The sequence below is a fragment of the Dysidea avara genome, chromosome 3 (assembly GCF_963678975.1).
Source record: "Dysidea avara chromosome 3, odDysAvar1.4, whole genome shotgun sequence".
Taxonomy (NCBI): Eukaryota; Metazoa; Porifera; class Demospongiae; order Dictyoceratida; family Dysideidae; genus Dysidea; species Dysidea avara.
The window spans coordinates 11,684,327-11,702,136 of record NC_089274.1 but is presented as its reverse complement, the minus strand read 5'-3'; the positions used below and the strand labels follow the sequence as shown (position 1 = coordinate 11,702,136).

The window sequence follows — 17,810 nt, the reverse complement described above, 5'->3', positions numbered from 1 at the left end:
GGCCACTAGTGATGATAGACAACTTAACTAGGGTTGTATGCAATCACTGGACTGGACTAGTGGACTGGACTGGTGGACTGGACTGGTGGACTCAGTTTTTTTTGTTTGTTTTTCATTTTAGCACATATTTGGGCAACTGGTCGTAGCTATTACTACATTGAATGTAAAATATGCAGGTGAATCTGTCTACTTGGTACTGTCTGTTATCTTAGAATTGTGTGCAATTCTCTTTCTCTTGGCATAATCTGTATTGTATGACTACCATTTGTCTTATCATGAAGTACAAACCATACAGTACATGTGTATGTAGTGTTGTAGTATCCATGCAAGTTATAGTCATGGAGTCAGCTAAATTAAGTGGCGACAGTTAACTGTCTTGCTATTCAATAGCTGATAAAAAGGTTCTATAGTTTTTGCACGACGGCAATAACAAGTGAAATCACATGCACAAGATTTCAACCAATCAAATTGATCCATTTTGAACTTTAAACTTTAATTACCGCATGTGACTTCTGTTTTAGATTTGTTGACATGCAAGAACTATTAGAACCTCTGTACATAGCTGAAGCTGGGCAATGTTGACAAGTCTGGCATGATCACACCTTTCTTTGGTTTGTGTGTGGGTTTCTTTATGTGTGGGGGAGTGGTCTAACTACATGAGACTAACATACTTTCAACCAGTTACCCAAATATTTGGTTAAAAAGGGAAAATACCTGAGTCCAGTAGTCCAGTCCAGTCCACTAGTCCAGTCCAGTGATTGTATACAACCACTTAACTAGTTTTAAGGATCAACTATCACAGCATGTTTTGTTATAACTAGCACTTAATTGTAATTGTATCTGTGTGTTTATACTCCCTGTGAGGTTCTACACAGTAATTATATAACCAAGTACTAAGAATAATACGAAACGCGGTTAAAATTACGTCATAAATAAATAATTAATGTTTGAGAAAACTACGAGGCCTAGAGACATAAACTAACCGGGAATCGATTAGCCTGTGAACGAAGGCACAAACGTATAATCGTTGCGCCTGTTCGTGCTGATAACTTGACCATACGTGTAATTCTATATAACGCCCAGTACCACACCCTTGCTTAATTGCAGATAGCGCGAAGGAGAAGATTAGCGAATGTCTGTGAAGAGACTTCAGGAGAGGGAGAGGCCACTTTACACGTAAACAAGAAGATTACAAGTAAGTTTTTATGTTAGTAACGTCTCAAGTCTCCATGCCAGCTGCCAGTCACATAAAATATTTAGCTAATTAATTAACAATACAAGAAAACACGAGAGAAAACATTAAAACACATGTCACGCTCTTTACAATATAAAATACAAGTAAACAATCTTTTCTCGTGCAGCTGGCATGGCGAACTTCCTTTGTGTTGGTGTCAGGCAATTCAATACATGCTTAATCTTTTTTTGCCTTCACCTAGTCTCGCGACGCCCAACCCTAAAAAGAGGGTCTGGTGAAACTCTGTACAAAACGTTTGAGCTCTGGAATGTTTATTGGATGATGTTATACGTGTTACGTAAGTGCACTGTTTACGTCACAACATCCATTCAACCAGATCTGCTTACAGCATCACCAAACTAATAGTGCTACTTTATTTATTCAATATTAAAACGAACCCAACAGAATTGTATGGCTGTTTTCTCAATGAGTTTAAGCGGCAGAGTCACCGGATGTAATTAACTGTAAGCCGCGAATCTTTTGAAATGTACGCATTACATAATCAATTTGAAATGGAGCAATCTGATTGGAGCTTCCAACATTCCGGCAGCGCCAAACGTTTTGTACACAGTTTCACCAGACCCTCTTTTTAGGGTCGGGCGCCACGAGACTAGCCTTCACCTGGCTTAGCTACTAGGTTATGGCTGGTTTGGCTGTCTTCCTTTATCTGGTTCATATGGCTTGCATACTCCTACAGTATTGTGTAGCTATCTCCTGCAAGTTGTGTACGCATAATTATAGTGTGTCACTTGTCACTGTGCCGTTGCTACACCACTGATGAACCTTAATTAGCTCTAGTTGATGTTGATACTTTACTTTATATTGGCTAATAATTTTTATCTGTTGATGTTGCATTGCTGCATACAATACTGCAATAATGCATAGTTCTCTCCTGTATGTTTTGTATACACAATTACATATACTGTGTACACATCACTGTGCCATTACCACACCAATGATGTACTGGCACTTAGCTACTGGTGGCCTTTAGCAGGCCTTAAATTAACGTGCGGTCAACGGACAAAATCCGCACAAATAGCACAATGTCTGCACATAATTAGTTTTGGGCGGACACCCATGTCCTTGCAAAATCAATAGTGGTACCATAAAAGCTGATGTGTGCATGTTTGTTTGTAGTGTTAACAATAACTGTCACTTGGTTGCTAGGAGATACTACATTTCCCAACCCAAGGATTTACCAATGCCACCTCCCCTTTGTGTACTGCTATCACCAGCAGCTGTTATGACCACAGTCTGGAGATTATGTTGCAGCTATGTGGTTGTGTTTAACCTCAAAACTTTTAATGGAAACTCCCTATTCCAATTCCAGCAGTCTATACAAAGTGCTCCTCTAGCTCATGTCTGTACAATTTGACGCTATGTCTGTACATTTGTGAATATGTAAGGACGTTTATCCTCAGCACCTTAAAAATTAAATTAAGGCCTGCTTTAGTTACAATGCCACTATTGTGTTGCATCTGTCACTACTGTGACATATTGTGTTGCATCTGTCACTACTGGGACATATTGTGTTGATTTGGGGATCTTGCCTTCGCCACCTAATAGCCTCGCCAGGGAGCTGTCACGTTGGTGTATGTACTTGGTTGTATGTGACGTGGTCCTAGTAATAATAATAATTAACTTAACCAATGTCAAAGTCAGGAAATTCATCCAAAACAAAGATATTCACTCTAGAACAATCTAACTAAGCTAAACTATCATCAAATACACTTCACTACACAATTGCTAGAAAACTAGAAGTTCTTTGTGCTATACTTACTCATACCAGCTGTCACACACGAGTAACAGCCTGAATTTATTAGAGTTATATACGAAGTGTTAGAGCCGAGGTTGGAGCTCTGATGTTGGGAGCTGAAAGCAGTATTATTCTCCGAATTTATTTGAAACACTTTAGGAAATGGTAACAGAGTTATAAGAAAGGTCAGATTATTCCATGCATGCAGGGTAACTACCTAGAGGGTGGATTGTTTTGTCCTAAACTCTTCGGCCAGTTAGCTAGCTGCTCGTGTGTGACAGCTGGTATGAGCAAGTATAGCACAAAGAACTTCTAGTTTTCTAGCGATTATGTAGTGAAGTGTATTTAACAGTAGTTTAGCTTAGTTAGATTGTTCTAGAGTGAATATCTTTGTACATATCCTATTTAAAGATCGCCCCGAGGATCAGTGCCATCGTGATTGTTTTCTCTACGAGGTGAGGAATGTATATTAAAACGTTATAGAGGCTATAAACAATAACAAAATATTTAGAATGTGATTTTCGCTTATTCCGTAATTTTGCTATTCCACTATTCCGTATTCCGCGGAATACAGGCTCCCCAAAAAATGCTATATTAATGTCCAAACTAAGGCCACCGGTAATCCTTCTTTGCTGGGTTATAGCATACATTATGCCACGCAGGGATTTCAAAGATGTCCATTGTATGAGTTAGAATGGAGTACTGCAACAAAGGCGGTTTGTCTACACCAAGAAAAAAGGTACAAAACCACTTTGCACAAGCCTGCTCGATTGTAATCGTCAGGTACAAACGTTCACAAGTCCGCGTTGATGCAGACAGTTTTGCTTAAGAATGATGGTGTTTTGAACATAGCTTTAAAGAGTGTTGAGTGATATGGGATTTAAGTATAAGACGATTAATGACGAGGTTAGCATTGCAACAGTTTGTACTTTAATGTCACTACACATATATGCAGGGTATACTATGAGTAGCCCTGCATAGTCCATCAGCATCGTAAATACTAAAGACGAATGAGGTACAACAGAACTGAAGGAAGACCAATTGTGTACTTGGATGAGACTTATGCAATGAAAAACTTCTAGAGTGATTCCTCATCCAAATCAACAGTGATAGTGAAGGTGGCGATGGTGGTATTTCCACTAGCAGCAGCGGGTCCAAGTCTTCTTCTGGGCTTACTTCATCTCATGTAAGATTGTTTGATATTTGCAGCATTGGCTTTACAACTTGATGTTGTTCCCCAGGAGTCATCGGATAGCTGGGATTAAACTCTGCAAAGTATATGAAAATACAGATGAAGTGTAAGTGTGTGCACTTTAATAAGAAAATATTATTGCTTTATTATGCTAGCAGAAGTTGAACATACCATCCCTTGTATATTTGATCAGTGCAGGGGTGTTTGGAAGTCACTACAAGTACTATCAGCCCAAATTCATACACACAGTATTATTTCAGTTGTTGAAACTTTTAGAGTTTTGTGGAATGTGACTTCAAAAACAAAATGCTGATGTGTGGCGAAGTGATGAGAAAAGGATTAAAATGACAAATTGACTAAATGGGAATAGAAGATGATGGGCAGCTGTGTGGTAAATGTGAAGTAAAATACATGTTGTTTGGCTCACTTGCAGGTACACCAATGCTGCGTAACAGATTTTGAGCTGTTATAATTTGGGTTTTTCCTCTCAAGTTTTGAGGCTGGAGAAGTTTCTTCCCTGAACATAAGTAGGCCACTTATCTTCTAAATACAATGCAAAAGTGGCTCCAGCTTTTCTACTCATGCAACTCTGTTTTACACATACAAAAACTGTTTTATTTTTTTTCATAAGTGTATTACAGCCTCTTACATAACGGATGGTGAAATCATGCGTGTTTAGGGCAGGAGTGTGATGTCTGGCTTCGCCACAAACATGTGTCAACATGAACATCAAAATGCCACGCTTTAGAGGCTTCCCCATTGAAAATGTATGGTGAAACTTTACAGGGTCATAACTGGAGTGTCTTACATTCGAATGAAGCGCTTTTAATATATTTTTAGCGGATTGAGAAGCACTACAGATCGAGCAATACAGGAGGCCTGTGCGATGTAGCAATCATAAGTCATTAATCGTTTTTGAGGATTCAGCTCAAAGCGAACGTACTATATTATACAAGTCATACCGTAGGTCATTGGATTACAGTAGTTCTTGTAGATTAACTAGTAAATCAAGTTGTGATGCATAGCAGCTAAGTAGCCTAAGGTATACGTATAGGCAAGGCATGGTGTAAAGGGATCTATGGGCAAGGCAAGATTATAATCCTTCCATGAATACAATCACAGTTACAATAATAGAATAATTGTTTTCAACGACCATTCGTACTGTACATGTGTGTCGTAGCTATGCAGTGGCATAATGCATGATTTTCATGTTTATGTGATCTCTCCATTTCTATCTGGTGGTAAAAAATGACAATGGTGTGGGTGTGTAGAATGTGATCAGGAGGTGTGGTTTAAAGTGGATATTGTTTATGGTCACTTTGACCGTTATGACTTATTGATCCATGATATAGGACTAGTGCAGTGGATTGCTTTACTATGACGCTTGTGAAGGAAGCTGGTGTCACAGCAGTATACATAGCATCTGGCCATTGGATAGCATGTCACTTAGTTGAGTTAGATGTCTGGTGGTAACTGCCTCCAGGGTGACTCGTTTAGAGAGCCGTATGACTATTGGCAGCATTCATATTCCTGACCATGTTGTGGGGGTTAGGGTTCCTTGCATTGGTTTAGAGAAACCCTACGCATAAACTTCATGTTTCTAGCACAAGAAAAAACATCTCAAATGCATTTTAGATAGATTTTTGGAGCCAGTCCCCTCTGAGGTATTTGGACATGTCAGTGTTGCTTTGCTGGCCAAAATTAAAGACTTCTTTCTAGTTGGTTATAAAATTCAGTGCCTGTAGATCTGGGGGATGTATATTGTGCTTTTCTGTGTATGCACTGCAGTGTGTGTGTGTGTGTGTGTGTGTGTGTGTGTGTGTGTGTGTGTGTGTGTGTGTGTGTGTGTGTGTGTGTGTGTGTGTGTGTGTGTGTGTGTGTGTGTGTGTGTGTGTGTGTGTGTGTGTGTGTGTGTGTGTGTGTGTGAGAGAGACACACACACACACACACGCACACAGAGAGAGACACAGAGAAAGACAGAGAGAGCAAACATTGTGGTGTAGTAGTAGCGAAGTAGTTAGTCTGCAGCTGGTAATGGATGTATTCCACAGTTTAGTGTTAGTCATGCTACTCACTGGATTCTTTCAATACATCTGCCACCATTGCTAAAGGAAGTTGAATAATGCCAGAAGGTTGGTATCAGCATTTATATCCTTACAAATTGAACTAGAATTCTGCCACAATAGTCCTCATACTGATACTGGAATTGATATATATCACTATTTCTTTTTTGAATTTTGTATAACAAACACAATACGTATATGTGGTACATTTTCTTATTGTTTTTCTGTCCTCCAGTGTAAATGGAGACACCGTACCATGGGAGATACCTGTGCCTAAGAATGTGACATGCTTGAGGTACGTACTACACAGTATTACAATAGCTAAAGATGTACTTATCACCTGTGGATCCTACATACAGTGGACAGTTAATTTTCTATATCCGAACATCAATTAGTCAAAGCATCAAGTATCCTTACATCAAAATGATTGTTTAATTAGAGTATTTTGTCAACAGAGTACGTAATTGACAATTGTGACCTGTTGAGTGGTATTTTCCTCAGATTTCTTCTTAGTAAAAAAAGACCTGTTCTTTATTTGGTAAATGTATACTTTAGGGCTTACAATGATAAAGAGTGGAAGTGAAGGGAACACTTTTAGGGTGGCTGCATCTTCAAGGATGTAACCCAGACTTTTTGTGATGCCAGACATACTTATTAGCTAAGTATAGCGAGGACATGTAGGACCAGGTGACCTACAGACCTTCAGCACTTGTGCTGTAAAGCCTTAATAAATATAAAAACAAAACAAAAACGTACGTTAGTGTGTGAAGCACACTAGCATGCAGAGCATACTGTAGGGGTTTTGAGGCATACCCACCTTTTCAGGAAAAGTTTGAAAATTAGACCATCTGAAATTGAAGCAGTTTATTGGAATGCTGGTATATTAGGGTGACCACTCTATTAGGGTATCTTGATCTTGATGCATTAAATACTACTAAATTTAAACCCTCTGAAACTAAAATTTCAGCAGTTTATCAGAATACCAGTTAAAAGCTGTAGTTACTATTATCCTAGCATCAAAAATTAGAGTGGCTACTATTTGAGGGTGGTGTTTATAGCATAAACAGCTCTTCAGTGTGGTGATTATTCAATACGAGGCCCCTTTGAGAAAGTTGAAAACAAGTAGGTTTATAGCTTTGTCTTGTTCATTTGTTTAGCTGGTTTGCTGATTTTACAATACCCATAGACCATATCCGTGTTGCTTGCAAGCTTTGAAAGACGTGCATGAAAAATTATTATTATGAAAGTGTGATGGCTGCTGCTAGCACTTATGAGTATTCCATTGAATTTGTTGTTAGAGGACATTATGTTTGTAAAACAATATGGAATCCAATTGGAGATATTGGTGTGTGAACAGGAGGAGGATAATGGCAAAGATTCATGTGCAGTAGCAGACATGCAAGCTGGAAGATGCTATTGTTGGCCATGTCCCAGGAGATTCGAAAATATGTTGACATTTCTTAGAAAGATGTAGGGAAATACTCTATGAAATTACTGGGCACAGACAATGCTCTAGAGACCTGGCTCAAGGATGGCTAGACATTCCATGTGTTTTCAGACAAATTCTGGAAATAGTGTTGTGCAGAGCAATGGCAAAGTGATATAAATTTAAGTTGTATAATCATGAAATAGCCAGTATGTGATTACAATACTAATATACGTACATTATCAATGATCAATGCAGCACTTCATGAGTCAGTTGGCTCATCGTCAGTGTCACAATCCATGTCACCTCCATCAAGTATGGCTTCATTGTTTTCTACGTAGTTTCTCCCTTCTATGTGTAGTTTGTCAAATGGATCCACTATATCTGAACTTGGTTCTAGTGGCTGTCTTTTGCTATCTTCAACTCCAGTTTTTGTGGTAGAAGCAACACCATTATCCCTCATACAGTGTATTTCACTATCCTGTGAGCTACCTATTGGGACAGAGATTCCACAAGCAAGGAATGAATTCCTAATCAAATTTTTATTTAGGCTATCTCAGGATTCTTTTACCCATTGCACACAAAGAAGTTTGCTTGAAGCTCTCATATTGTCTGCTGCATGGAGTATACGACATTTCACCAGATGAAAACTACTCTTCATATTTACTCCTGTATGCCTCCTTGAATGGCTTATTCTCAGCAGGTTTAATATGGTCAACTAGGTATATAACCACAACATCTGATTTACATTGTTTTACCTTTGCTTCCACTGACTGCGGGGTCAGTGAGATGACACTTTTATTGTGCATCCCATACCAGCATTCTTTTGTTGAGTGACAGTGTTCCCCAAGCTTTGTCTACCCAGATTTCTGTTAACTTCTCATCATTTTTACTATAATTATTCTACTACAACACCAGGAAATCTGAGCAGTTGAGTCTCCCTTCCAACCCCTTGAAAACAATTAAAGACTTGCCATTTTCCATAGCAGTGAAACACACTGTAAACCTGGTCATGATATGTTATGAAAACTGGAACAGATTGTACTCCAGTTTAAGCAATGGTAGTGTTACCAGCTATGTCCATTGAGCATGGCATGTTAGCAATGGCAGACAATTCATAATTATGTTTGTAGTGGAGCTTTCTAGGCTTCATGATAAAATTTACTACCTTGTCAATCAGCTGAAGTGGCATTTTTGTTCTATAATTGTTCTTCTTTGCAACAATTATCCCCAACATTCCATGAAATTATGGAGCCAACCTCTACTGGCAACATATAGCCTGTTACTACATCTGCTTGGTTCCTCAGGAGGGCTGCTACTTTGCAACACTAGAGCGTCGTGCTGAATGATCTTTGTTGTAACACAAAGGTTCCATGATTGCATACCTTCAATGTATGGTAGACATTGCTTCTTCAATCTCTGCATAGTCCTCCACCAGTCAGTTCCTTCTTCTTTGAGTCTGTATCATTTAGATGGGCATTTGCAACTTTCATTCTCATACTCTCTTTCATCCACTCTGTATTTCCTCCCTATTCATTGTGCTCTCTGTATTGTCAACTACTTGCTACTTGAAGCAAAACTATAATTTCCTGGTTGACACAGAGGCAGCTGCAACCAGACACGTGAAACTTAAAAAAAAGCTCCTGCATTCTTTTTGAGGGTAGCACTTATAATCATACTTGTAACTTGCATTGCGGCCACTATTCAAATGCGGTGTTTATTAAAGGTGATAATTTAACCAAGAAAATACATTACTAGATGCTTGGCTAGGGTGACCACTCTGTTAGGGTACATATATTGGTCTTGATAGATTTGTAGTAGAATTTTACTGGGATTGCATAGGTAGCTAAGCATATGTACAGTTAGGCTATTAGCTGTTATAGAATATCTAATCCAAAACAGTCAAGCTGTAAAAAAAGGCTATGGTGAAAAAAGATGTGAAATCCAAGGTGGCAGCCAAGAAATGGCTGTGATAGTAGGTTAATGGTAAAAATTTTAAGAAAAACAATTCAGGTGAATTTTGGTGCCACTTGGTCTTGGCCCAAATTTCACCTGAATTGTCGTTATTAAAATTTTTACCATTAACCTACTATCACAGCCATTTCTTGGCCGCCACCTTGGATTTCACATCTTTTTTCACCATAGCCTTTTTGAGGGCTGCACTCTTTTTTTACAGCTTGGCTGTTTTGGATTAGATTTATTTTTAACTTATCTTTTTTCTTTACCACAGGAAGAAAAGATAAAGCAGATGTTTAATACTTTAAATATTTCTGATTTTATACAAATTACATATATAATACATATATTTATTACAGAACTCTACATGGTGGTTTCTTTGTAACTGAACACTCTACAAGGTGAGTCCTTCTAGCTGATCTCTCTACAGGGTGAATTGTTTGTAGCTGAACTATCTACAAGGTAACTTCTTCTAACTGATCTCTATAGGATGATTTGTTTGTAGCTGAACTATCTACAAGGTAATTTCTTCTAGCTGATCTCTCTACAGGGTGATTTGTTTGCAGCTGAACTCTCTACAAGGTAACTTCTTCTAGCTGATCTCTCTACAGGATCACTTGTTTCTAGCCGATCTCTCTACAGGGTGATTTGTTTGCAGCTGAACTCTATACATGGTAGTTTCTTTGCAACTGAACTCTCTACAAGGTGACTTCTTCTAGCTGATCTCTCTACAAGTGATTTTTTTGCAGCTGAACTCTCTACATGATGGTTTCTTTGTATCTACAAGGTAACTTCTTCCAGCTGATCCCTTTACAGGGTGATTTGTTTGTAGCTGAACTCTCTACATGGTGGTTTCTTTGTAGCTGAACTCTCTACAAGGTGACTTCTTCTAGCTGACTACGTAGTTGAACTCCCTACAAGGTAACTTCTTCTAGCTGATCTCTCTACAGGGTGAATTGTTTGTAGCTGAACTCTCTACAGGGTGATTTGTTTGTAGCTGATCTCTATACAGGTTACTAGTTTCTAGCTGATCTCTTGAATTCTTTTCAGGGTGACTGCTCTATTAGGATGACTGCTCTATTAGAGTATCTCGATCTCGCACTTGCTACAGTACACCAAGTTGGATTTCGTGGTATAACGCCGTGGCTTTAAGTCTGATTCTTCTACACCATTGAAGAGCCTTTCTAAGATGATTACTCCATCTGTACAGCGAATTTCAAAGCATTACCCCAAGCGGTTTTTTTGGTAGGCATGGAAAGTAGTCATTTTTTATTAGCTAATCTCGATTGCATAACTGTTACACGCTGTTGGTTTTTTCGTTGTATCTTCCTGGTTTTTGGCTCGATTTCTTTCAAACCACAAAAGGTTTGAGATTCAATTGTTAACCTATTCACCCACTGATTGTCAGCTTCTTCCCATAAGCGGTTTACCCTGTAGGCGTGACAACATATTGGTGTTATTTTTTGTGAATAATCACTAATAACTCTTTACCTGCTTATCGTATTCCAGCCAAAGTTGGTACAGAGATGCTCGTTTATACCCCCCCTTCTGTGTGTCAAATTTCAAGGCAATTGGATATTGTGTTCATGTTTTATAGCAATTTTTGTAAGTGTGCGAAAAGAGGAAGAAAAAAAAGAAAAAAAAGCAAAGAAACTAAGCTAATTTTTGAAGTCGCATATCTCTGGAATGCTTGAAGAAATTTCGCTCAAATTTGGAATGTGGAGTACTGCAGTTGGAGAGTGTATCCACAGCAAAAATCGTCTTGTTTCATCAAGGCAGCACAGAGCTACAGAGGTGCAAAAATTACGTTTTCGTTCTTCCTGTCAATATACTCATGGGTGTTGCGCGCTGGCTTCTCAAGCCGCACGACACACTACCGTGTGTCTTGATAAGTATAATCATCACAATTATTGTCAATGTTCAAGAGGTTTTAGGAAGGCTAAGTCCCTTTGACAGGGGCTCCACCCCTGCCCTTGCTGGATAGAGAGCAGGAACAGCAAAAGAATTGATTAACCTTCAGGGCACTGAGGGTTATTGTAGTTGTCTTGTGTGGCTGTGTGAATTTGTTGTTGCCACTTTTACTGCTACATACTTCATTCATAGGTTAAAAACAAGGTGCCATTAGGCTTCTCTTGATGGCTTTAACAAATAAAACATGTGCATTGCTCCGCAAGCTCTTTATTCAAAAGTTATGGTGGTATTTGCTGTTCATCTTGTCCTTCCTCTCTTCTTGATGAAGTGATAGCAATAAATTCTTTTCAACCATAGCAGTGTATTACACCTGGCGATACTCCACTGATTCAGATGAGGGATCGACAAACTCGACAAATGCAGAAACAAGATTTTGAAATCTTTAAGATTTCAAGATTTCCATAATATCTTAATTTATCATTAACTTACCAGCAATGTACAACATATCAGGCCAGGCCTTATGCATCCCTCAGATTTAGACTAGAAGCTTCTTGGCCTTTAAATTAACTAGCCTTCATAAAACATGTGGTTGGTGCACTGTAAAAGACCAATGGCTAAAGGGACTACGGTCCACGTGATGTCTGAGGTGTTGTCACACAAATTGCCACACTATTCACTGCTGCTTGTTTTGTGCAAATTGGAGCCAAAGCTTGTTCATGAGGTACAAATTACATTTTTACACCTGGTGTGTGTGCTAATGAAGGTGATCATAGTAATCGTGGCCCTCCTATAGATAATGGGGCTAAAGCAGTAAAGCCGATCCACATGTTGTCACCTGACACTATATGGACCTGGAGATAGTACATCCATGTGTTTATTCAATTTCCCCAAGGATTTTGCACAATATAGTGCTTAATTTGCACAGTGACTATACTAATGCTGGCATGTAACAGTCTATGTAACAGTCAGACAGTAACAGTCAACATGTAACAGTCTAACACAAGTGCAACAGTCTATGGAGTTGGGACTTGTCTCGTGTTTTGGGGAGTGCATTAAGGTATAGTTTTTGGCCTACATACACTCATGCTTGCAAGCAAGATGGCAATTAGGCTTAGAAATGGTGACAATAAGATTATGTTTACTGCATTGTATATAAATAGACACACACAACTCGTGTTTGCTTTATGGAACAGAAATAAAATGAAGATAAAATATAGGCAAATGCAATGATATATAAAGTTAATCAATGTAAATATTGTTTCACTGCTTACTAAAGCGATAAAACATACGTAAATTATTGTTGAAGCAAGCATTTTTTCTCAATGCATTTTATTTCATTAACAGAATTATGCAAACTAGTAGTGCTGGGCGATATAGCCGACATACGACATATCACGACATATTTTTATATATCGTGATACAATAGCTAAAAACTATATCGCGATATAGCTCACGTGATATAAGCAGTACAACGTGAACTCATAAGATGGCATCTCCAGTTTCGCCATTACTCCTACTGCACCCACGTCTCATCTGCGTCAAGGGTGTGGCATACTGTTGCGTATTTTGAAGGCACTATCTTATTAGATCTGTGTGCAGCGGTGGGACATGTAGGAAGCAGTAGACCAGTGAGAAGAGTAGTAGTTCAAAGAGCCACTGTGATTAACAAGCGCTAATTTTGAATTTGTAAAAAGATAGAAATACTCTAATAGAGCAGTCGGTGCGATACTCTAATAGAACAGTCAGTAGAATATACAACATTGCTCTAATTACATTGTTTGGTCTAAGCTATTTTGATATTTAAAAAGAAAGAGACTGTGTATGCAAGCCTCCAGATGCCATTTGAAAGTATCTGTCTTTTTTTTAAATTCCCTGCATGAGGCAGACCATCCTAGTTTGCATGTGCTTTGCACATGTAGTTATTGTAAACTGATAATCTCTAATTTAAATATTATAGTAGATCAAGATAATGAAGGTAAGTTGTAGGTGAACCGGAAGACTAGCTAAGTATTGTAACTTGCCAGTATGCAAATCAACATTTCTTTTAATATTATTTTCATTTAACTAGCTGTATAAGTGCATATGATGTATTAGCTAATAAATGATCTTATTCCTATGTTTTGTGTTGCACATACTTGAAAACTATCTGAAAAAAAGAAAATAAACATTCAAGATAAAATTTGGTATATATCGTGACATATATTCATATCGTGAATAAATTTTGCCATGACATATGACATAAGAAAAATCTATATCGCCCAGCACTACAAATTAGTTAGGTTTTTGCTCAGTGGGTCACAACTTTCTTGTATGTAAATGAACAGTTGTTTGATTTTCAATTATACAAACACTTCATCCATATAAATGACTCTCCATGTAAAACAAATGAAATACTGAATTTGCTAATGTTACCCAGCTGGGCTAAGCTCTTTTAAAATAGTATATTACCAATAAATTCATATAATTGGCTCTCCACTGAATCCACATAAATCAATCTGTAGGGTGAAGAAATACTGAGTTTGCTAATGTTTCCTAGCTGGGCTAAGCTCATTTTGCTTCAGTTAAGATTGTTTTGCCAAGAAGTATGCAAACTTTTAACAGCATTCATCATTTATAACTGTACTCACTTGTATTCATGAACTTGAGTCTGAATTGAGGGATCTAAATGTATGCTAGGAATGTTCTAAGTCACTTGAAAATATAAACAGAATAGTCCAATGACTATCAGAAGCAAGGTTTGAAAAGGTGCAGTTAATTAAGTATGTACACCTGTGAGTGTTTGGGTGTGTGTGTGTGTGTTTGGGTGTGTGCGTAGGCGATATTAAGTCAGTTGAGCAACTGACAAAAATGCCTCAGTGGTTAAAACTTTTTGGTAGTATATCAGTGGCAGATCCAGAGGGTCCCCCCCCCCCCCCCCCCCATCCTTCATCCCTTTCAAAAATTGCGTACAAGATTGAGATACTCTAATAGAGCAGTCAACCACGCTAATAATAATGCAGTCACAGTGTTCATGAGACAGTGTAGCTTAACTATGGAGCTCTAAATAAGGATCTTTATATACATTTGGTAAAGGACACCCATTACTGCTGAGACCTTATTTTTTCGCTCTTCAACTTTTAGCAATGTGCACCCCCTCTTTCCAAACTCTGGATCCGCCCCTTTATATGTAAAGATCCCTGGTTCAGGCTTTGCACAACTTTTTTTGACATTTGTGTATTTCTAAGTGATTAGTCCATTAATGTATCTTGGCTCCACAATTTTACGCTTGTTTGGTTTCTATGTTGTAACTCTGTACGTACGTAGCTATCACTCAAATTTCCTTAAATTCACAAAAGGCATTTTAATGATGATTAATCTATATAAAGACTAATTTTCCAGCTATAACCAGTCATTAGTGGTTTGTCTCATAACCATGACAAATGAACAACCTGTTTATGTGAATAACACTGTGAATATCTATTGAAATTATATACATGAAATCACCTTTATATATGTACTCTTTATCTGTGCCAAATGCCGAGATAGTTGATCGGAAACCAACCATACTGTTTGTAGCAATTTTGCAAAGTGTGTTGAAAGAAATTATCTGCCTATATCGGAATAAAAATTAGGTGTGTGGCCTCCTCCCCCTCAACCCCCCTGACCCACAACACACACATGATGATACCAGTTTGAGTGATAGGTATTTTATCTGTTATTAGGTGGTGCAGGCAATTGGAAAATTGGCTAATGAAGTCTTGGTACGTATGTACATACATGTATAACTGATTTATTGTTATTTACTTCTGTATACATATTTGTAAATCAGGTCATACTTGTGGGGCTTCCTGGGGTTCCGTAAACCCCCTCTGAAATATGGGCTTATAGCAGGAACACCAGTCTATTGTAGTTAACAGAATAAATCATACAGAATAAATGGGAACAAAGCAGGGCAGGGCAGTAGACTATCATACAGTACGATAGTTACTGTATAGTAGGGATCACAAAGGAGTAGGCGTGGCCCACGGAATAATATTACCCAAAAACCAGCCTCAATTTTCCCTGACGACGATGAGGCAGTATTGGTTAGTTAAAACTAAGCCCAAACAAACTTCAGATTGACCCGAAACGCTTTCAACAAGTTGCTACGGACTTTTAAAAATAATTTATTTAACGGAATTTTCTACTGACTGATTGACTGACTGACTGCCTGATGCCTTCAGACGAGTGTAACTCGATAACGGCTAAGGCTACGGGCTTGATTTTTTCACTGTTCGACGTCGCTTCTGCCCGACTGGTGCCTTTTGGCATACCGCAGTACATACAATGCATTCTTCATGGACTTACCAGTGTCCTCCTTTGTGTCCCATTCATCTTTGTTGACAGCAAAAAGTGTCAATTTGGTGGTAGCACGTGATGGCTTTCCTTCGTAACAGAAATCGTCTGTATTTTTCGTAGTGTCTATTTTGATTGCAGAGGTGCTTTTCGAACAGTTCTTGATTCGTACTGCTGTGTAACAGATAGAACATAGCAGACAAAAAAACGTAATGGATACTTTTCAGATGATAATTAATATAACTGGGGTGCGCGGCACCATTTCTTTCTTTTAGTATATGCGTGGATTGCAGAGGTGCTTTTTGAACAGTTCTTGATCCGAAATGCTGTGTAACCGGTTGGACATAGCTGACAACAAAGCGTAATGGATACTTCACTTTTTAGACGATAATTGATATAGCTGGGGCACACGGCGTCATTTCTGATGTGGTATGCGTGGGTTCACCAGTCATAATAAAAGTTAACAAACAAGTACACAGAAAAATTTGGAATTTTCAACTAGAGTAGGGACCATAGCACATCGATAAAAAGTACTGAAACAAGTTGGAGTAGGCATGATATTAAATCACAGTAAAACAATAAGAAGTGTTATATCCCTACTGTGCTCAAGATACCATAATGGAAATGCACAGTAGGGATATAACACTTCTTATTGTTTTACTGTGATTTAATATCATGCCTACTCCAACTTGTTTCAGTACTTTTTATCGATGTGCTATGGTCCCTACTCTAGTTGAAAATTCCAAATTTTTCTGTGTACTTGTATAATATAGCTACAGTATAATAGGAAATTTATCCTTCAAGAATGAATTAAGGGAGATCAAGGGTATATATGCACTGAAAACTTTTGTAAAGATTGAGATACTCTAATAGAGCAGTCTAGTAGTGTGGCTATTCAATGATAAAAGCACCAAACTTGGTACAATATTTCATACTATTTTATATTAGATTAAAATTACCTGTATTGAAGAACCTGTATGAAGAATTACCTGTATGATACTAGTTTACCTGTATGATACTAAAATTACCTGTATGATACTAGTTTGAAGAACCTGTGTGTATTGAAGAACCTGTATTGAAGAACCTGAAGAACCTAAATTACCTGTATTGAAGAATCATGCTCAAAGAACCTGTATTGGGAAAGCCATAAAAATGTTCAGTAGTTAATGTGCATCTGCATAGACAAACAAGGGATGGTCTCTAAATGGGAGGTGTCCATCCAGGTCTTCAATGTTAAGAAGCATGGAGGTTCAAGGTATACGAAGCCATAGATGTACAATATACTATGGGGTTGTACCTGTACTGTTTACACTGAAACATTGGCTCCATTAGAAGTGTCTTTTTCCACTTTTCTGATTACACCTGTAAATATGAAATACATTCATGCTATTCAAGCAAAACAAATGCACTTGTATGGTTTCATGATCAGCTAGAAATGGGCTTATAACCTAGTTTAAAAGTTTCCAAACATCCCCTAAGGCAATGATTTTGATGTGGTACTATATCTCAATATACCTTACTCAACTTCCACAGTAAATTAGATGCTTTTATCACAAAGTGAACAACTTCATCAAAATTTGTTACTTAGCCGTTCTACTCGTCAAAACTACTCTAATGGTGTTTGGGCAAATACTTGGGCAAATAAGAATGTTATGGAAACAACCCCCACTCAGACAGCATGATTGATCACCTGCGTGACATTGTAAATCAATTGACTGTGCCTGGTTTTACTGATATATACACCCTGGGCCTGCAGCCTTTGGGCTTTCAGGTATGTATATCATGAACCATGGTTGGTTTCAAGAAGACACAACAATAAACAGTTCAGTCTCTCTTCTTCTATTTCTCAGCAAAACTTCTTGTAGAAATTAGTTCTCAATAAAACTTCTTGTAGAGTTTCAACAGCAAGTTTAGCAGAGTGATCTAGTGTTATAGTACTGCCCTATTTATGCCACGAC

At 38.1% G+C, this 17,810-nt stretch overlaps 2 long non-coding RNA genes across 5 annotated transcripts in view; both read left to right on the top strand.

The window, feature by feature from the left end:
* LOC136249371 (uncharacterized) overlaps window positions 1-17,810 on the top strand; it is a 40,431-nt gene that overhangs the window by 17,044 nt on the left and 5,577 nt on the right. The window contains exons 2-3 of one of the 2 annotated variants that reach the window (XR_010698179.1): window positions 6,481-6,540; window positions 15,240-15,278. This is a non-coding gene — a long non-coding RNA (uncharacterized lncRNA). Of the gene's footprint in view, window positions 1-6,186; window positions 6,541-15,239; window positions 15,279-17,810 lie in introns of those variants that run through there. The other variant, XR_010698178.1, reaches the window with a different exon arrangement.
* Window positions 3,016-4,828, top strand: LOC136249369 (uncharacterized). Of its 3 annotated transcripts, none has more exons than XR_010698177.1 (5): window positions 3,016-3,729; window positions 3,774-4,176; window positions 4,232-4,288; window positions 4,341-4,402; window positions 4,459-4,828. It is a non-coding gene; the product is annotated as an uncharacterized lncRNA (long non-coding RNA). The 3 variants fall into 3 exon arrangements; XR_010698176.1 differs by having other exon boundaries at window positions 3,016-3,896; window positions 3,946-4,176; XR_010698175.1 differs by having other exon boundaries at window positions 3,016-4,176.